At 41.1% G+C, this 20,487-nt stretch overlaps 1 pseudogene; it reads left to right on the forward strand.

The window, feature by feature from the left end:
- The first annotated feature begins 19,148 nt into the window (after positions 1–19,148).
- Positions 19,149–19,793, forward strand: LOC119535102 (annotated as a pseudogene).
- Positions 19,794–20,487: the final 694 nt, after the last annotated feature.

The following is a 20,487-nucleotide window of genomic DNA, read 5'->3' on the forward strand; positions in this document are numbered from 1 at the left end:
GCAACCATGAGTCTACCTTCTGTCTCTATAGAATTTTGCCATGTGTCTTCTTATCACAGAAATGCTGGCAGGTACTGCCTAGAACACAGAAGCAAGTGAGCAACTTTGAATTTAAAATCGGACTTATGTTTACATCTTTAAAGATATGGATGAGAGAAGAACATATTTTCTAAACTCCTTTAGCTCCCATTTAATATTTCAAGAAGTATTAAAGGAGAAGGGGATGAGAGAGAAAGGCACGGCTGTATCCCAGCCTCCCCTGCCAGGCTCCAGTCCCAGAGGGGAGAGGGGGCTTTGTGAAAGGGGACACTGAAGGGATGGCAGAGGGCAGAGGGCATCCCCTCTCCCGATTTGTGGAAGGAACTCTCCTCTGGCTGCCCTCCCACTGCATGGGTTGCAAATGAAAATAAACTTGTAGTGCAGCCTGGTTACATTGCTTCCCCGGCTGTTCTTGGTTACCCTGAGGCTTAGACAGGATCTAGAAGCTCTCAGATGACCCCCAGGCAGGGATGCAGAAGGCAGCTGAGAGTCTGGCTAAGGAGCTTGACATTGACATATTGCTCATCATAGTAGGGGTAAGGAGGCTTGTAGCTGAGAGCCAGAGGGTAGACGGTGGCACTGGGGCCCAAGTGGCACTCACAGCCAACTTCAGGGGGATCCATAAAGCCCCCAAAAGGAGGTAGGTTCTGCCTAACAGAGAGTGCTGCCATGTCCCGAAGAAGGTAAGACTTATGCAATGGGTGTCAGCACCATGCAGAATGGACTGGACCAACCAAACTGCCATTGCCACCACTCCCCACTCCCACCTCACCACCGTCTTTTGCTGAAATGCAGTATTACTCACATCAGTGGATCCAAAATCTTATCTATTGTTCAAAACCTTCCTGAAGAGACTTATACCCCCTATGCCTGGAGTGGCCATATGTTCAGGATTTTCTAGCACAATCCCCGCTTTGAATCTCTCTTCCGTTGCTTCTATAAATTAAGTCATATTTTTCATACTATGCATCGCAATTTTGGGTTCTGAAAATATGGTCCATATTTCTTTCTACTCCCATTCCAGAAAAAGCCAGTGCAATTTTCCCATAGCCTGCAAATGTAGAGAGGAGAATGTTTGGGGATGGATTTTGAGGACCCCATCACCCCCTTCTATTCCCTAGGGTAGATGTTAGAAACTCCACTTATGAACCCAGCTGGTCAGAAAATCAAACCAAGAAACCAGAGTATTTAATCTATTGATCTATTACACTGGAGTCAAATGAGTTCCTTGCTCAGACAAATCTGGGCTGGGCCCATGAAGCTTTCTTCCTCCTTGGTGGCTTCTCATGAAGCAATTGCTCCACCTCACTTTTCTTCTCTGCCAAATGGGTGAACAGGGGTGTTGTGAGACATAATTGCTGTTTATAGAGAGCCTTGGGATCTTAGATGAAAGGTGTTGGAGCTGAGTAAAGCTTGCCCAAAGTGACTTAACGCTTTCATTAGTGGAGCCCAAGGAAGAAAAACATACCTCATGACATCTGAGAATTATCCTGCCTGCCAGGAGAGGCCAGGTTTCACTTTACAGAGGATTTGTGGGGATTTTTTGTTCGCATTTGAATGGTGTTCACACTCCTTGAATTTCACTCAAGTCTTGAGGTTAAAGAAAGTCCTCAAACACAGAGGGAAATCCAACTCATTAGAACCATAGGGCACTCAAATCATTCCTCATCACAGAACAGAGGTCACAGTAGGTGCTCAGTAAATATTTCCTGCATGGCCCAATAAATGGATTTATTTGCTCAAATCTGTCCCAATGATCATGAAACAGGTCCCCAGAACTACGTTGGCATAACACTTTCAAATCACAAAGATATGAAGGATCCAATAAAATACATGATGTGATCATTTGAATTATAGAAGATGTACATGCTCCATTTGGAATAACTTAGGGAGTTACAACTGTATTTCCACCAGCTAAAGCTCAGATGCAAACAATGGCAAACTGATACATGTTTCAAATTATTTGTGTTATTTGAGTCTATACAGAGAAAGACTCTAAAGTAATGTGACAGCTTTTTAAATAAATACATCGGGAACTTAAGTGTCCTCATGGATGCAAATCTCAGGAGGCCCCACTCTTACTCCAACAGTGAGATCATTGCTCAAAGCAGTTCAAAATTCCTCTTTAGAAACTTTATACAAACTCTGGAGCCTATACTTTTTAATATCTGTTACAGTGGCAAATCTTCCTATTTGGAGGGTAAATTTGATTCTTTTAGAAGCAAACAGCCATTAGGAACATGCAGAAGATTTGAGTATTCTAGGTTATAAACCAAAAGTGAAATGTGATTATGATGTAATGAGAAGTAATTTTCTTACATGGCTTATAATCTGGCTCGACAAGCAATCCAAAGAAGCAGTTCCAGAAATGGTTTTTGTGGGCTGATTTGGTTTATCTCTCTGCTCCCACAGAGGAGCCAAAACAAACAAGACCACCACATTGTATGTGTCATTATCTCTAAACATGCCTGTTTGGATTTACAGTTTACAGTGTGCTTTCACAGAATACTACCTTGTTTGTCCTTCACAATTGCCCCCGTCTTGGGTCTGATTCCAAACACTTGGTATATGTAGTCTCAAAAAGCATCTACAGAATACCATATTGAAACAATTTATTTTTAGTGTTCTACAATTAATAAAATGCATTTCAAAATCCTCAATAAGGAAAGTGTGTCAGTAGTCCTCCTCAATTTTAACAGGTCTTTCTAGCAATTAAATGAGTCTCCCCAAATCCACAACAGCCTCAAGATCGAGTTTGCTATTTGGAGGTAATGACAAGCCAGCATCGGGAAGAAGAAAAGGATCTTCCCACTAGGTGACATCGGAGTGGACGAAACCTCCTAATCATATACAAAGGCTAAACCAACAGAACCAAAGGAGAAGATGGGGAGTTAAATGACCATGAGAGATGTGAGGTCCTAATTTCAAATTAAATATCTGCTATTATCCTCCCCAGGCTTTTAATTTCTTAACATTTCTTTCTTGGCATCTTTTTCACCCAGACATAAGCATTGCCTCAGGATATCTACAAGCCATGAGATATCTGTGAACCACTGGAAGAATTTCTAGGGCACCAATGCTCTCCTAAGCCAATTTTGGAGACTGTTGGAAGGGAGGATTTAAATAGTAACTTCTGGTAGCACAGGATGGGGCAGCGCAGGTAATCAAGAGTCGGTGTCATTGGGTTAGTGTCAACTACAGAGACCACTAAGTCTCCCGTGGTTGTCAAAAGTCACAGCAAAGATCAAAATAATAGTTCTTTTGTGCCTAGAGCTGTTTTCACATAAAGTTCAGATTGTCTCCTGTCCCGGATCATCACTGCTTGTGTCCCAATACAGGAGGAGGAGAAAATGAAGGCAAGGCAAGCTCTTGGCTGCCACTTCCGCAGGACCCCTCGGCTGTAGCACACGGCCTCCCCGGGCCTCAGAGCCACATCAGGGCTTTCAAACTGCAGGCCACAGTTTGATCTTTATGGACCACGAAATCAACTTAGTGGATGGAAAACAACATTTTTAATTTATGGAATAAAACAGAAGAAAACAAAGTGGAAAATGTTAGAGGGTATTAAACACGGTAAGGAAGTATTATTTATAAAACATGTTTCAGTTACATATGTATGTCTGTCCACGTGTACTGGATCACGGTGTCAAGTTTATTGTTTAGCATCAGTTGCAGTCAACCATTTAAAGCCAACAGATTAGATAATCTCCAAGTTTTCTGCCAGCTTGAGAATTTTACAGTCCTACAGTAGTCATTTTAATAATTTCCTCCCTTATATGTGTCATAAGAATTAGTAAATAGAGTGGCATAGGCTTTCCATAACCATCTACTTCTACATGGCACTTTTTTCATTGTACTTTGTATTATTTTTATTTTTGTAAATGGCTTTTCTCTTTTAATACTATAAAAGATCCTAGAGTAAAAGATCCATTGTTGAACTAATTGCAGCACCTGGCATGGGACCTTAGAGTTAGTTAGCTCTCAATAAATGCTTCTTATATTCCAACACACCCATAAAGATACAATCCAGCATGGTACCATCTTCCAGCTCCAGCAAAAGCAGAAGTCCCAGGACTGTGTGGTTGTTCTAGATTGAAACCAGTGGATGCACAACCACGTGGGCAGCAGCCTCTGCAGCTGCAAACTTTTGACACTGAGATGACATACTGATTTCCAGAACAATCTTGTTAGGTGCTGGAGAGATGAGCACTCTAGCAAGAGAAAAGCAGAAGAGATTACAGGCAGAGAGCTATATCCTAGGATTAAAGACAAGTACACACTCACTATACATCAATGATGACTTCTAGGAGTATGAAACATGACAGGTCCTGCCTGCAAATTGCTAATGAAGCAAGCAGGTATAATTTTATGGATTGTCATTTTACAATAGCAGGACATAGAAAGCATGAAGGTTAGCAATTTTTACATCAGGAATCACAATTAGGGAATCCTTTTGTTTCCTACCTGTTGGGGACAATTAAGGTAGCATATATAATATTCACCTTCAGCGATACCGGTAACATGCAACATGGCCACCAGGGCTGATGCAAGAACAGCCTAAGCTATAATTAGCCTTCTTCAAGGAAGTAACAGTAGTTCCCGCCTAAGCAGTAGCTAGTTCGCACCTAAACAGTAGCCGCCCATTGGCCATCCACCCCAGCAACAGTTACCACCAATCCCAGACCCCCAGCAACAGCAACCGCCAATCCCCCTACATCTGCCTTCCACCCTAGCAACAGCAGCAGCCAATCCTAGATCGCCACCCGTCCTTACTAGCCACTCCCTCCACCCTTAGAGTATATATACCCTGCCTCCTCAATAAAGATTTGCAGCTTGATCAGAAACCTGTCTTGCTGTTATTCCTCGTGTCTCTTGTCCCATACCATTCCTCCCTCACAGGACTCGGAGCCTCCGTTGAACGTCCCGCGGGCCGGGACACCTACCTGAAAAAAACATACAAGTGTCTCCATGTAGTCAAGCCGTCAAATAAAAATTTCAGCATCCCTGAAAGAAAAATGTAATTTCCTTTTAAGTCTCATTTCTTTTCCGGATGATTCTGAAGTCTGTTAAAAGGATGAAAATGGAGAAGGCTGCTATGTGTGGCTCCTGTCTTTAAAAAATTAGGAAGTGATATTTCTTTTCCAAAATATGAGAACAGATCATGGTAATGATGGTAGCACAGCCCAGTGAATGTAACTAATACCACTGAATTGTATATTTGAAAGTGGTTAAAATGGGAAAATTTATGTTGTGTGTATGTTACAACAATAAAAAATTTAAAAATAAACAAACAGAATGATACAACACAGTGAACTCTGATGTAAACTATGGACTTTAGGAAGTAATATAATTCTAATGATATTGGTTCATCAATTTTAACAAATTTACCACAGTAATGCAAAATGCTAATAATAAGAAAAACGGGGTGGGGGGGGCAGCAGTATATGGGGAACCCTGTACGTTCTGCATAATTTTTCCATAAACCTACAACTGCTCTAAGAAACAAAGTCCATTAAAAAAAAAAAAAAAAAAAAAAAAAAAACAGATCCAAAATAAAACTTAAGTTTCCACACCGAACCCTAAAGATTAGGTCATATCACTAGCATTGCTGGTCATGGGCTGGGTTTACTCCAAAATAATGACACCTGAGATGCTGGGGCCACACCCCACACGGGCAGGGAAGTTTGTGGGAGTGAGAGAAACAAGGTGTGGTTATGGGTCATCCAGGCAGATGGGGAGGGCCTGCAGGTGAAGTGCAAAGGCTCAGGAAAGCAGGACTTTTTGCCTCAGAAAAGCAGTTTTTACAGAGAGGACATGTGCTGAGGACCCCAGGGAAAGAAAGCTGAGCTGCCCAAATGCAGTTGAGAACTGGGCACTTTCTTTTCTGCTGCCTGTACCTTGTATTATGTTCCTTCAAACCAGGTGTAAATTAAACAATTACTTAATAAATCTAGCAATTCTGCAAAGCTAGCTCCTAACTTCTGCATGCTCTTCAGCATCCAACACCAGATTCCAAATTCCCAAGAAACCAACCAACTCATTTCTCCCAGAGACACAGGTCTGCAGTCTGGCCACCGTGGACTGTACTTGGATCCGCTTGGCCAAACTGCTATGGCTGGAGAGGGACGCGGAGGGACGCGGAGACCCGGGGAACCAGCAGGGCAGCAAGTGTCACAAACTTTGTCTTACCCCAGCAGCAGCAGCACGCCCACGGGCCGAGCAGGCAGAGTTCACGCGGCCCCTAGTCCCCAGGGCAGCCTGGAAGTCTGATCCCAGAGGAGCACAGAGACAAATGCCCACGTGGATCCTGGCCCAGGGGAACAATACAGGTATCCAGTGAGTAAAACTGGGGCACAAGAGGAAGGCTTAATTATAGGAAAAAAAAGCAGTCACTAAATGTGGGGCACAAAGTGAGAGGAGGCTTGGAGACACAATTTGACAATTGCCTCTTTTGCAGAAACCCAGGACACAGAGCCCTGCAGTGGTGGGAAATCAATCAAGTTTGTCTGGCTGTTTAATGAACTCAGCAGCTTATTAGCTAAACCAGGTCTGCTGAGCCTTTAAGGAAACTGTGGATCAGGGTGTGGGAAGTCAAGGCTGCAGCCCCCACTCCCACCCACGCATCAGAATCACCTGGGGAGCTTGTTAAAAATGCAGATACACAGGCTCCAAAGACATTGTATGCATCCAAACCTCTAGGGCTTGGGGCCCAGGAATCTGCACAACCCTGGCGGCTACACTACTGGAGATATGGCCGTCTTGTTCTGTTACGGAAGATTGTTTTTGCTGTTGGACTGTTTGTCCTGAGCTTCAGGTTAGAACTAATTTTTTTCCAAGTGAACAAAATGGAGGCCAATGACAGCATTCACATCATATTGTGCATGATTTGTCCCACTGTTGAGGGAGATATAGTACATGGGAGAAGGCTATCTTATGCTCTGCCTCCACGTGAGACCAGTTTCCCCAGGCCGGGGTATTAACCCACCGGCCCCACCTGCAGGGCCAGGCCACCTGGGTTTCTGACGCAATCTTCCTAATTGAGGATCTCAGCTCCACCCTCTCACCACTGAGGCTGGTGATTAAGTCCTTCTCTCCAGACCTGACATCCTGGATCCAACCATCCTTGCTCCTAATTATCACCAGAAGGTGCTCTCATTTCCCACACTCCTCCCCACTCAAGCTGGGGTGCCAAAGGTGAGCCCTGGGGGCCCACAAAGTCTTTAAGTCTCTCACCTGTCCTCGCCACATTGATCCAATCTGTCGGGATGGCCTATCATCTTCTTTCCTCATACGGTAGTTTCTTTCACTCATTCAATCAACAAATATTTATTAGGCACCTACTGTATGCCACACAGTGGGTTTGCCAAAGGGAGAGTCCTTAGATTCCCAGGGGTCTCCAGTTCTCCACAGGTTTTTTAAATTCAATTTTATGTTTCATTTTGATGATAATCTTTTTAAAAATTAATATTCTGCCATATAATTTGCATTTATTTTTGTATTTATAGTTAATTTATATTTATATTTATATCTATAAATGCATTATCACTGAGTGAAGGCCAAATTATATCATATTACAATGAACAATGAAGGGTCTAAAATAATTTGAAGAGATGAATAGTTGGAATGCCAGCTTCTCAAAGGAACCTTATTGCAATCAAAATTGCATTCTTATTTATGTTCATGGATCCCTTTTTGTACCTCCCGATGTGTAAAGTTCATTTGTTGTGCATGTAGCAGTAAATGAATAACAAAGAACTTCTCGGTTCCTAGTTTCTAGCAAGAATGAAATCATCTCCTAATTTAATGCAGATTTTGTACACGTGGCAATGCTAACCTTACTTTTGAATGAACAAGACAGTTCCCTGAGTTATCAAGGGATACTTCACTAAACTTGGCATTTCAGGAATGCTCGATGGTAGAGTTTCAGTTAGCTGTGAGGTCTGATTATCCTGAACTAGCAAACAAGGCCAGGCCAATAAGCATGCTCTGCATTAGGACTGACCCCAAAAGGGTGGCAGTGGAAGTAGAGAACTGGACCTGAGAGCACATCTTCCTACTGTTAAACCCAACATCACTGATCAGTGCCAGGACACCGCCATCCATCATATTAAGTTGATGTTGCTTACTCGAATGATGTTGGTTTTGCAGTTGTGTTTGTGTTTCCTTCATACCTAGGCTTTGTTTTTATAATAGAATAGCTAGTCCTTCCCCAGGGCTCACTACCTGCCGTGCACTGAGCTAAGCACTTTCCATCAATTAACTCATTTAACCCTCACAACAACCCTATGAGAGAGGTATGAGTCCCTGCATTTTACCACTAAATAAACTGAGGCAGAGAGAGATTAACTTGGCTAAGATTACACACCAAGTAAATGGTGGATTGAGGATTTGAATCCAAGTGGGTTGTGCTCCAGAACCTGTGTTCTTAACCACAACTCTATGCTGTTTTATATCATTAGATGTGCATGAGTGTCAATGGAATTATGTAAGTGCTGTGCAAAAAAGGAGTTCATAAAGCTTTGTTTTTTTACACAGTGAAGTATGCTATAAGAAAAAACATTTAATCCAAACTTCAGCTTTGAGAATTGCTTTTCTGCTAAAAAGGGGCTGTCCTTTATTCAAGTGGAAGAAATGCTGGCCTAGCAGAGTTTCTGTTTAGGGTAATCGGGACGCAGCCAGCATCCCAGTGGTGACTTGCAGGAGGAAAGGGCTCTGATGGCCCACGTAGCTCTGCACAGCCCCCTGTTCCTCACACCTTCCCTCTCCTCGCACTTCGGCTCCCCACCACCACCAGGGAGGTCGTGCTGTGTATGGACAGAGACCCCTGTACCCATCTCTACTCGACAAGTCCCTGAACATTCCCAGTGCCTAGATTTCCTGTGAAATGTGCGGCTATTAGATCAGATCTCTGGGTATGAATGGAAGCTGAGCTGCTGCTGAACTTACTAGCCTTGAACCTTATGTATCACTCATCCCACCAGCCCTTCTGCAAGGCAGATGAGTTCTCCCACTCTCTTCCACAGCTGACACCTGACTGTGGGATATTTGCCAGGAATTAGCTTCTTCATTCTCCTTCTCTCCCTCCTCCCTGCCAGGTTTCTGTTCCTGCAGTCCAGAGGACTTTTCATTTGGAGTGTCGGTGACCACACTGCCCAAGTCTCCAGTTCAGAGGGCCGGTATTAAAAAAGTGAACTGCACTATTAAAACTGCATTTCAAAGGAGTCAGGAAGATGCAAGCAATAAATGCTTCTGTTCTGCTGGAGGACCCATGAATCGCTGTCCTCCCTCTTTGCAATCACAGAAGATATGAAGCATAATTACAAGTTAATGAAACTGAATTTTGCATGTGACTTGGGAATTATGGATTATAGAGCTGAAAGGGTCCTTAGAGTTAGATCATTCAGCTACAAGTTGCTTCACATGTTTACCAGTGCAAGCACTTTTACTAATAGCCATTGCTTCAACCTTAAAATTGAACTTCTGTGATCTTGCTGCTCTTGAGTAGAGGACTGTCTATGTTAGGTTTCCTTGGTTGCAAGGACCCCACAGCAACACTTGCTATTTTAAGCAAAAAAAGAGAAAATGTTTTCAAAGATTAGGAGGAGTGTCTTAGTTTTCCAGAGCTGCTATGACAAATACCACACAGTGGGTTGGTTTAAACCACAAAAATTTATTGTCTCATGGTTTTAAAGCCTAGATGTCAGCAAGGCCCTGCTTTCTCCCGGGGCTGGTAGTGTTCTAGTGAAAGCTGTCCTCCACACATGGCTGTCCTTCTCTCTCTGGCTTCTTCTGACTTCTGCCTTCTACTTCTTCTGGTTTCTGGCTTATACTTCTGACTTCTGACTGCATCCGAAATTCATCTCTTTATAAAGCTTACAGTCATATGCATTAAGGCCCACCCTGATTCATTTTGGTCACACCTCAACTAATAATGACATCTTCAAAAGTCCTATTTACAAACGAGTGCACGCCCACAAGAACACAGCTTAAGATTTGAAGAATGTCTTTTGTGGGGTACTGATTCAATCCCCAACATGTGGCTCACAGAATCAAAAAAAGAGATGAAACCAAGCCTTGTAAAGGTAGGAACCAGTAGTAGCTAACAGTTATTAAACATTTACATACATTCAGCCTTTATCCTCACTCCTTCAGAATGTGCCTTCCTTTCTGCAGAAGCTGCAAAGCTTAAAATGTCATTTCTAAGATTCCCTTACACTAGGGTTCTGCATGCAAAATACATTCCACTGATTCCCTGTGATCCAGAAGGCAGAAGTGAGCCAGTGGCCACCTCCCGGCTTCCTTTGGCCATTTCCACTGGGAGATAAAGGCTTTTTGTGCAGAGGGGTCTGCTGTCTAGTCCCCAACTTCTTGGGTACTTAGAAGTGGTCAGGGCAACAGCCAAGTGCCTTCCAGTTCCTTGCATCCTAGCTCTGTCTCTGTGTCCTCGCAGGCAGTTGTTCCGTGATGGGCCACCAGTGTGAGAAACAAGCACTGTACATAAAAAGAAATAAACGCTCACCCAATTGTGGAGAAGAAAAGAATTTATTCATGATCTTGCAAGAACAGGCACCCAGCCAAAATGTAGGGGGTTGGTGGCCAAACAATAGACTCAGCACTTTTTATTCCCTATGCCTAACCCACAAGTCCCTCCTGATTCTCCATTGGCTGGATACTCCAGAGATTACAGCCTATTGGACAGGCCTAACTAACCCATGCAAATTTGAAACATTCAGCCTGTGTAAAATTGAGACATTCAAAATAAGTCTCCTGGGTGAATTTAAAATGTTTGAAACAAGTCTCCACCCCTGACTATAACTGTTATGTCCATATAAGGCACTGACACCACTTCTATGCTTATGTGGTGTCTTTCTTTTGTTCTTTAACTGCAGAGCCAGGCTGAGCTAGTTTGATAACAAGTTATGAGGCTATTTTAGGAACCTCTGCCCCCAAGTCTCCACCTTGCAAGGATAGTGGGCAGATAAACAGGAGGACTGGCCACCAATTACAGCTTGGCTTCTTAACCCTCTGCCATTCCCCCGAGTTGCCCCACCCTGTGTGAAAGCTAAACTTAATCTAATTCTCACACCACTGCTTCACCTTCCTGACAGGGCAGGGGAGGCCACTTTTCTGGCAGGCTGTTTTTTGGATGTGTGTTCTGGAAGCCATTTCCATGGCCTAGAGCCCAAGTCTCTAGCTTTTCACTGACTTGTAGCTTCTTGCTTCTCCTGTGGCTTCTTTCTTTCCATGCCTGTAACAGTTTGTATATATTGTGTCCCCCAGAAAAGGCCATGTTCTTTGATGCAATCTTGTTTGGGCAGACCTATGTATTAGTGTTGATTAGGTTGTAATTCTTTGATTGAGTGTTTCCATGGAGATGTGAGCCACCCAACTGTAGGTGATAACTCTGATTGGATAATTTCCATGGAGGTGTGGCCCCACCCATTCAGCATGGGCCTTGATTAGTTTACTAGAGTGCTATATAAGCTCAGACAGAAGGAGCAAGCTTGCTACAGCCAAGAGGGAGACTTTGAAGAATGCACAGGAGCTGAGAGAGGAGCTGCAGCTTACAGAGGTATTTTGGAGATGGCCTTTGAAAGCAGACTTTTGCTGCAGAGAAGCTAAGAGAGGACAAATGCCCCAAGAGCAATATTTTGAAGAGAAGCTGAAGCCTAGACAGGAACGTCCTGGGAGAAAGCCATTTTGAAACCAGAACTCTGGAGCAGATGCCAGCCACGTGCCTTCCCAGCTAACAGAGGTTTTCCAGACACCATTGGCCATCCTCCAGTGAAGGTACCCGATTGTTGATGCATTACCTTGGACATTTTATGGCCTTAAGACTGTAACTGTGTGACCAAATAGCCTTCCTTTATAAAAGCCTATCCATTTCTGGTGTGTTGCAAAAGGGCAACATTAGCAAACCAGAACAGATGACCAATTGCTTTCGCTTAAAGGACTTCAGCCCTAGGGGACTCAGGCCCACCCCCAGGCAGTTTGAGCACAGCTTACCTAATAACATCTTCAAAGGTCCTTTTCACCAAGGTGAATAGGGGTTGATATTTGAACATGCCTTTCACAGAGGACATGATTCAATCCCCAGCATTTTATAATCCCTTTTTCCCAAGACAAAAAAGAAAAATCAGATTATTTAAATCCCACATAGGGGATTGGCAAGGAGGCCTATCTATTTATACATTTTAATTACTTGCCAATCTTTGCTGTTTTTACTAAGATTTTTCCTGTCCATCATTCCTTGGGATTTGTACATTGATTCCTTTCTAATGCTATGTTCTCCTTTATGCCTAAGGTTGATTAGTGGCTAAGAACTGATTGCAGAAACCTGTCCTTACATATCACACTTTCCCAAAGCTCTGTCCTTTTCCCAGTTCAAATTTCATGTTTTTACTTTTTCCTACAATATAAGAAATTTCTTAGCTCTAAATTCACAAAATTTCAGTGATGGGGACTTCTCTCCCCTATCTGATCATTTCCTGAACTGGCTAAAGTAGAAAGGTCTGAAGTGTCATTTTTTGAAGACCATCTTCCCAGTGATCCGGTTCAAAAGAAACGGTGTAGGAAGGAAAGAGGGTATATTCTAATTGAGGCCAACTTCCCACAGCACTCAGCAAAGCAGCAAAGCAATTTATCACTGGCCAAAATGGTGCTTGTGCTTTATCTACCTATATAGATAAAGATATAACTTGGAAAGAAGAAAAATATAATAACCCCTGGGCATTCCTTTTTTTTTTTTATAATCAGAAGAAAGAATTTCAGGAAAGTTCGGTCTTGCCTGATAAGCCTGGTAATTAATGAGCAGAGACCACTACTGTTTACCATATTAGCTGAAAGATAAACTATGTGAGGGAATGAAAGGAGTCGAATATTGCTCTCCAACAAAGGTGACCAATCAGATTTCCAAGAGTCAAAGCTCTTTGGACATTCAGAGAGCATTTTCTAAAGCTTTCCTTAAGCTGCTAAACAACTGTCTGCCTGCAAGAAAGAATTTACATCAGCAAAGACAACAGTCAGGTCTCGTATCAAGAGGTGGTGAGACCGATCACTTGCAAATGATAAATGAGCTCAGGAGCAGTCACACTGATACAAACTATAACTGCAGTGGCAGCCATTCATTGGGAAGCTCCAAAGCGGATTCTCTTCATAATGGGAGAGATTCATACTCAAGAGTTGTGTCCAGCCTTGCCATGACAGAAGCTCAATTAATTGGCTTGGTGGTGCACACAGGAAGTCCTCCCTGAATAGCGGTGTTGTCTTGAATTTCTTAGCTATGGCTACTTGTGATCTTGAGCCTGTATACTTCCCTTTCTCATATAGGACTATTCCGGTTTGCTAATACTGCCATTTATGCAAAATACCAGAAATGAATTGGCTCTTAAAAAGTGGATTTATTAGGTTACAAATTTACAGTTCTATGGCCATAAAAGTATCCAAACTAAGGCATCACCAAGAGGATGCCTTCACTGAAGGAAGGCTGATGGTTTCCAGAACACCTCTGTCAGCTGGGAAGGCACATGACCAGTGTCTGCTGGTCCTTTGCTCCTGGGTTGTGTTTCAAATGGCTTTCTTCAAAATGTCTCTGGGCTTGTCTTTGCTCCTCTCAGCTCCTGTGCGTCCTTGCTTCTTTCTTCCAGGATGTTTCTCTCTAAGCTTCTGGGGGTCCTCTCTTAGCTTCTGCAGGGAAAACTCTGGGCTTTATCTCTTAGCATCTCCAAACATCCTTCTGTCTGCATCTCCAAGTGTCTCCAAGCGTCAGCCTCTGTGCCGGCTCTTGAGCTTTCTTAGGTACTCCAGTGAACTTATCAAGACCCACCCTGAATGGGCAGGGACCACACCTCCATGGAAATGATCTAATCAAAAGGTGTCACCCACAGTTGGGTGAGTCACTCAATCAAAAGTTTCCACCCTAATCAAAAGTCTAATAAGTCTGCCCCCACAAGACTGCATTAAGGAATATGACTTTTGTTAGGGGGCATAATATATCCAAACCAGCACAAGGACATTAAAGAGAAAATAAAAAATATATTTCCTCTTTCCACATCAGGATCTCAAAACAATTTATTTTAGCACTCTTTTTATTTTTAAATAAAATACTCTAATGTAATGCCAATGTTAAAAATATATTTGGGTTTTTTGTTTGTTTTTTTTGTTGTGTTTTTTGTTGTTTTTTTTATTTTCTGTTTCTAGAGTACTAGAATAGCTAGAAGGAAATAACTGACATGGTGGAACTGTAACATATAACATGTTTCAAAATTTGCTCTATAGTACTTGTTATATCATACTTCAAAAGTTATCACATTTCTGTATATATGTTATCCTTCACAATAAGGAAATAACTGAAATTTTGGAACTGTAACTCATGATATTCTTTGCAATTTTCTCTCTAACTACATGTTAAATTGTACATGACAAATTATCACTTTTCTGTATATATGTAATATTTCACAATAAAAAAATGTAAAAATATATATATGTGTTTGGGATAAACCTATCACTATACCAAAGCCCCCTACCCTTCAGTCCTTATCAATCTATCCTCTGTTTATTTTTGCAAAGTTAAAATCATAATGTGCATTTGATCTGTTCCATGCTCTTTTGGCTTATAATTCTGGCAGACATTTTCCCCCCATTACAAGTTTACATAATTAAAATTTTTAACAAAAGCACATGTCATTATATTGTTGGCCCTACATTTATTAATTCATTTCCCTATTGTTGGTCATTTGGGTTGAAAGAGTCCCTACTAGCACAAGGCCAAGGATGCTTCCATTTGCCTTCAGATTGGAGGTGGGAACTCTATTGAAGGAACAATGACTATAAAATTCTACATCACTCTGCCAGATGCAAGAGTGAAGCCAATTCTCTGCAGAGAGGTGTGGGGACTTGCTGAAAAGTCCAGAAGCTCATGCTCCATCACAGAACCAAAATTAGAGGAAGTGGCACCCACCAAAAAAAAAAAAGCTCTACAGGACAAATTTTACCCATATTAATTACATTTAATATTATTCATCTTTTCCCTGTTAGTCACTAACATTTAAGCATGAATGAATTTGGAGTAATGAAAATGTTCCAAGACTGATTGTGGCGATGAATGCACAACTAGATGATGATAACTATGAACAACTGATTGTACACTTTAGAGGATTGTATGTTATGTGAATATATCTCAATAAAATTGCGTTAAAAATGAATGAAAACAGTTTCTTTTAAAATAACTTTAATCATTACTTTTAGTTACTCTCTACCCCCCCCCCACCATTGGAAAAGGAATAAATTCATGTGGTTAAAAAAAAAAAAATTCTAATCATATATATGGTGGTTTAAAACTGTATGTATCCCAGAAAAGCACATTCTTAAAGTTAATCCATTCCTGTGGGTGTGGATCCATTGTTAGTAGGATCTTTTGATAAGGTTACTTCAGTTAAGGTGTGGCCTCCTCATTCAGGATGGGCCTTAATCCTCTGACTGGAATCTTTATAATTGGGGTGAATATAGAAAGAGAAAGACACAGAAACAAGAAGCTGAAATCAACGAAACCCAAGAGAAGGGAGAGACAGCAGACACCACCACGTGCCTTGCCATGTAACAGAGGAGTCAAGGATCACTGGCAGCCTTCAGGAAGAAAGCATCACCTTGATAATGCCTTCAGTTGGACATTTTTCTCAGCCTCAAAACTGTAAGCTTGTAAGCTAATAAATTCCCATTGTTAAAGCCACCACATCTCATGATATCTGCTTTCTGCAGCCCAAGAAACTAAAACAGTATATTATCACAGATCCCCAGACCCCTAGCCTTCATCAAGAAGCAAAGACTATTAATAGTTTCTTCTGTGTCCTTCCAGAATTTTTCTTTGCATATATATGCTTATTTACATGTACATGTTCCTTTCTATTTTTTATACAAGTAAGAACACACACTATATTGCACTTGCTATTTTTACTTGACAATAGATCTCAAAGGTTGATCCTCATTGGCATATGTAAATCTATTTTATTATTTTTTAAAAAGCTGTACTATATGAAAGTACCATAATTTATTTAACCATTTCCCTACTGAAAAACATTTCCATAGTTTCTAGTTTTTCTGTGTTTGTTTGTTTGGTGTTACAAATAATGTTTCAACTATACCATTTTTTTTTAATAAATTCAGGGCAATGAGAAGTCTTGGATTTCCTAAGCAATCTTAATTAATGTAATAAATTCTTTTCAATAAAAATAATTTGTATAAATTATGAAAAAGCATTTGATAAAACTTAACATCCATTCCTGATGCTTAAAAAAATTCTTAAGGCTTAATAATAGAAGTTCCCCCAGTAGAGTCAGAAAAAAGACAAAAACTTCCACTGTTGCTCCTGTTGTCCAGCATGGCTCTGGAATTACAAATGCAAAAGAAAGAAGTGGTATGAAAACTGGAAAAGAGGAGGTAAAATAATCCTTATTTGCAGATGTTGTATTACATAACTGGAAAAACAAAATGAATAGAATATCAACAGAAAAACTACTGGAAACAATAAGATCCTTCAGTAAAATGGCTCCCATATGAGTAAATGGGTACTATACCTCGGACCTCTATCAACATCAAGTACACAAAATCCTTTGAACCAATAATTCCACTTATAGAAATTTATCCTCCAGAGACACTGCCACATGGGTTCAGAGACAGTGTATGTATATAGATGTGCACATGTACGTGTTGATTAGAGAATTTTTTATAATAGCAAAAAGGCTGGAAACAACTTGTTTTTTAAGGGGATGCCTGTACATGTATGATCTGGCATATGAAATAAGCATAAAATATTTTTCAAAGAATACCCAAGAGACTGATCTCTAAGAACGGAACTTAGAAAGTAGAGAAGAAGGTTTATTTGTTATCATATGTCTTTCATTCAGTTAGAATTTATTTGCCATGTGCCCCCAAATGCACTTTATTAAAACACATGACTTAAATATGATTTACTTTCTATATGACATGTAAGGCTTTTCTAATAGATGAATTTATTTTTATAAAATCCTTGATCAAACCAGGAGACTGATTTTTAGTTCAAAATAAATGACCTTTGTTGAGTAAAGAAAACCTATTCATTGGCATGGGGGGAGAGAGACACAACACATTAGGGGCTTTTTTGGTGAGTGGGAAGTGTTTCTGCTGTCGTTGTTGTGGTTGCGATTGCCATCTTGGTAGCTTTGAAGCACTGTAGCTGTGTCTCTGCTCATCTGACATCACAGGTCAATATACTCCAAGTCTGTGACCAGGAGCCAGTTGATATCACTGAACTTGGTGGGTCAGTTACCTGGCTTGCTAATTAGCCAACCAAATCCTGCCAGGCATGTAACCAGGACCAACCCAGAGACCCAGTTAAATGGAGTGACTCTGACCCAAAGAGCTTGGCCCAGTCCAGGGCAGCAAGAGGGAGAGAGAGAACCTTGTCAGGTGGCTGTTCTTTTGCTGTAGCTAGCTCCTCACATCACTGCAACTACTGTCAGTGCCAACACAGTTCCACACAAAGCTCCCTTCCCTCACGTGTCATCCCCTCTGATGTTCACTTTTAAGATAAGGAGTAGAGCTTGGGTAATTCTAGTGGGTGGGAAGATGAAAAGAAATAAGGACATACGGTGTTAGCAACAAAAAAAATGCTATATTTAATGACATTAGCATTTAACCTTAAAATTACCTGAGACTAAACTATAATGATTAGTTCCCAAACCCTAGTCCATCAGTGGGTTCCAGGCTGCTATACTTGTGTCTCAAGGAAGCTTCTTCCCAAACCGTGCCTCCAGAGATTCTGCTTCACTGGGTCTGGGGTGGGACCAGGAAATCTGGGAATCGTTAAGACATTTCCCAGGTAATTCTGATTGGCAGTCAGGTTTGGCAAACACAAGCAGAAATTATTCAGGAACATCCAAATTATTGTGACCCTTATAACAGTAAAAAATTTGGATGTGACTCTTTGGGGAAAAATCTCCTGGGAAGAACTGCCATCGTAAAAGAATAAAATTAATCCTCAAGGGTGAGTAAATTAATCCTAGTAAACAAATTATAATCATTGAGTTAAAATCTTTGTCTGCCCAATCAATAATGAGATAACCAGAGAGAGGACATTTTAAAGCCTGGAGGAGATATTATAATTCAAACACTAGCCTAGATCTGATAAATATTTTATAGACAATTTTATTTCATTCTACTTGAGAAACAGGTAAGGCTCTAAGTTCTTATTTGGCAGCAACACATTTTTTGAACTGAATTGGAAACATACAATGTTGGTTAACCTCATGTGAATTTCTCTTTCAAGGTGAGTACTAGCAACCTCATAATTTAAAAGATACCAGGCTATTTTCTCTGCTTCTGTCCTCACGTTGGCCCTGCGGGTGACTTGGTCTTTTGGTCCTAGCTCTGAAATGCAGTGCTGTGAGCCATCTTTGGGGGAGTAAAGCTCCTGCAAACACACCTGTTCGCAGAAAAAGGACTGGTCTGTAGATGTTTCATGCTGGCCACGGGGCAGGAAAAAGCCCCAGTCCTCCTTAATTTCCTCCTGCTGAGAACCTTGCAAAACATGACTCCAATGTGAGAGGAAGAAATTTAGAAGATCAATTTACAAGATCCCAACAAGCATAGCTGCTGAGAGTATGTGAGTTTATGAGGAAACACCACAGAGAGTGAATATTTGTAACTTTTTTTTTCTTGTCCTAAATTAAGACATTTTGTAAAGATCAACCTAGAAGGCCTTCAGGGTTTGACAAACTTGCGAAAAGATTCTCTCAACACAAACAGGAATCTAAATTGGAAATTCGATGTTCTCAGTTCGCAGAAAGTTGCAGGACGGGTTAGTCTTACTGCATACGGAAATGTGCTAAAGAAGCTGACGTTGCCCAGAGAAACTGATTGTCAGAATTTAAAGCAAGATTTTCATTTTAAGAGAAAAAAGTCACTTCAAAATATCATTTCAGTGTAAGCAGCTGGAGCGGCGGCGGCAGCAGCGACAGCACAGCCGTGGCGCGGGAGCAGCGCGACCAGGAGCGAGCGCGGGGCGCGGGGAGACGCTGGCTGCGCGGACGCGGCGACAGCGGGAGAGAAGCTCTAGATTTTCACAACTTGGCACCATGCGTGAGTATAAGCTAGTCGTTCTGGGCTCAGGAGGTGTTGGAAATTCTGCTCTGACCGTGCAATTTCTTTAAGGAATTTTTGTTCAGAAATATGATCTTACGAAAGAAGATTCTTACAGAAAGCAAGTTGTAGTAGATGCACAACAATGTATGCCAGAAATCTTGGATACTGCAGGAATGGAACAATTTACATTATCAGGGATTTGTACATGAAAAGTGGACAAGGCTTTGCATTAACTCTTTGGACTTTTAATAAGCTAAAATAGTGGTGTTTTTAAGATTTACATTGTTGTACTCTCCATTACAAAGCATATGGGATGTATTAAAGAATACAGTACATCACAACACATCCACATTTAATGATTTACAAGATCTGAGAGAACAGATTCTTTGAGTAAAAGGCACTGATGATGTTCCAATGATTCTGGTTGGTAGTAAGTGTGGCTCCGAGGATGAAAGAGTTGTAGCAAGAGAGAAGTTAAAAATCTAGCAAGACAATGGAACAACTGTGCATTCTTAAAATCTTCTGCGAAATCAAAAATAAATGTTAATGAGATCTTCTATGACCTGATACGGCAAATTAACAGAAAAACTCCAGTGCCTGGGAAGGCCCACAAAAAGACATCATGTCAGCTGCTTTAATATATTAAATGCATTGTAGCTCTGAGCCAGAGCTGAAGAACTGTCGTTGCCCAATTCCACATTCCAACTTTGTTACACCTACCAGCACCTTAGATGGACTTTCCTGTGGTGGTACGCTTTAAAAGGCAAATGAAAGCTACCACAATTGCACATTCTAATCACTTTGCAGTATCATAAGACAGATTTTTACTTAAATAATTGTCCTGGAGTATGCAACTGGTGAAACCAGAGGCTACATCCAGTATTACTGCTTAAGAGACATTCTTCACCCACCAATGTTGTACACGTATGAAAATGATGTATTGTATTCTTTAACACACCCCATATGCTTTGTATTGGAGAGTTCAACAGTGTAAATCCTAAAAGCACCACTATTTTAGCTTAATAAAAGAAAGTCCAAAGAGCTCATTTATAGATTACTCTAGATAACTTTGTTTCTTTGATACTTGTAGCTTATTGTAGTTTTTTTTAAGAAATTCAAGGTCATTATCATGTACAAAATAAGCACTTTTGATAAATGCAGCTACATAGTTTTTTTTAATTTTTGAAAAACCTGTGGAGACGGTGATCTTGTCTTTAAAATATGATAGTCCCTTCAGTAAAATGCCTTAGATTAAAGACATTGCCTTTAACATCTGTTGGAAAGGAAATGTCCAGACTTTTCAAATCTGGTATTATTTGTTTCCTTTTTTTT

Source organism: Choloepus didactylus, chromosome 5, assembly GCF_015220235.1.
Source record: "Choloepus didactylus isolate mChoDid1 chromosome 5, mChoDid1.pri, whole genome shotgun sequence".
NCBI classification, from domain to species: domain Eukaryota; kingdom Metazoa; phylum Chordata; class Mammalia; order Pilosa; family Megalonychidae; genus Choloepus; species Choloepus didactylus.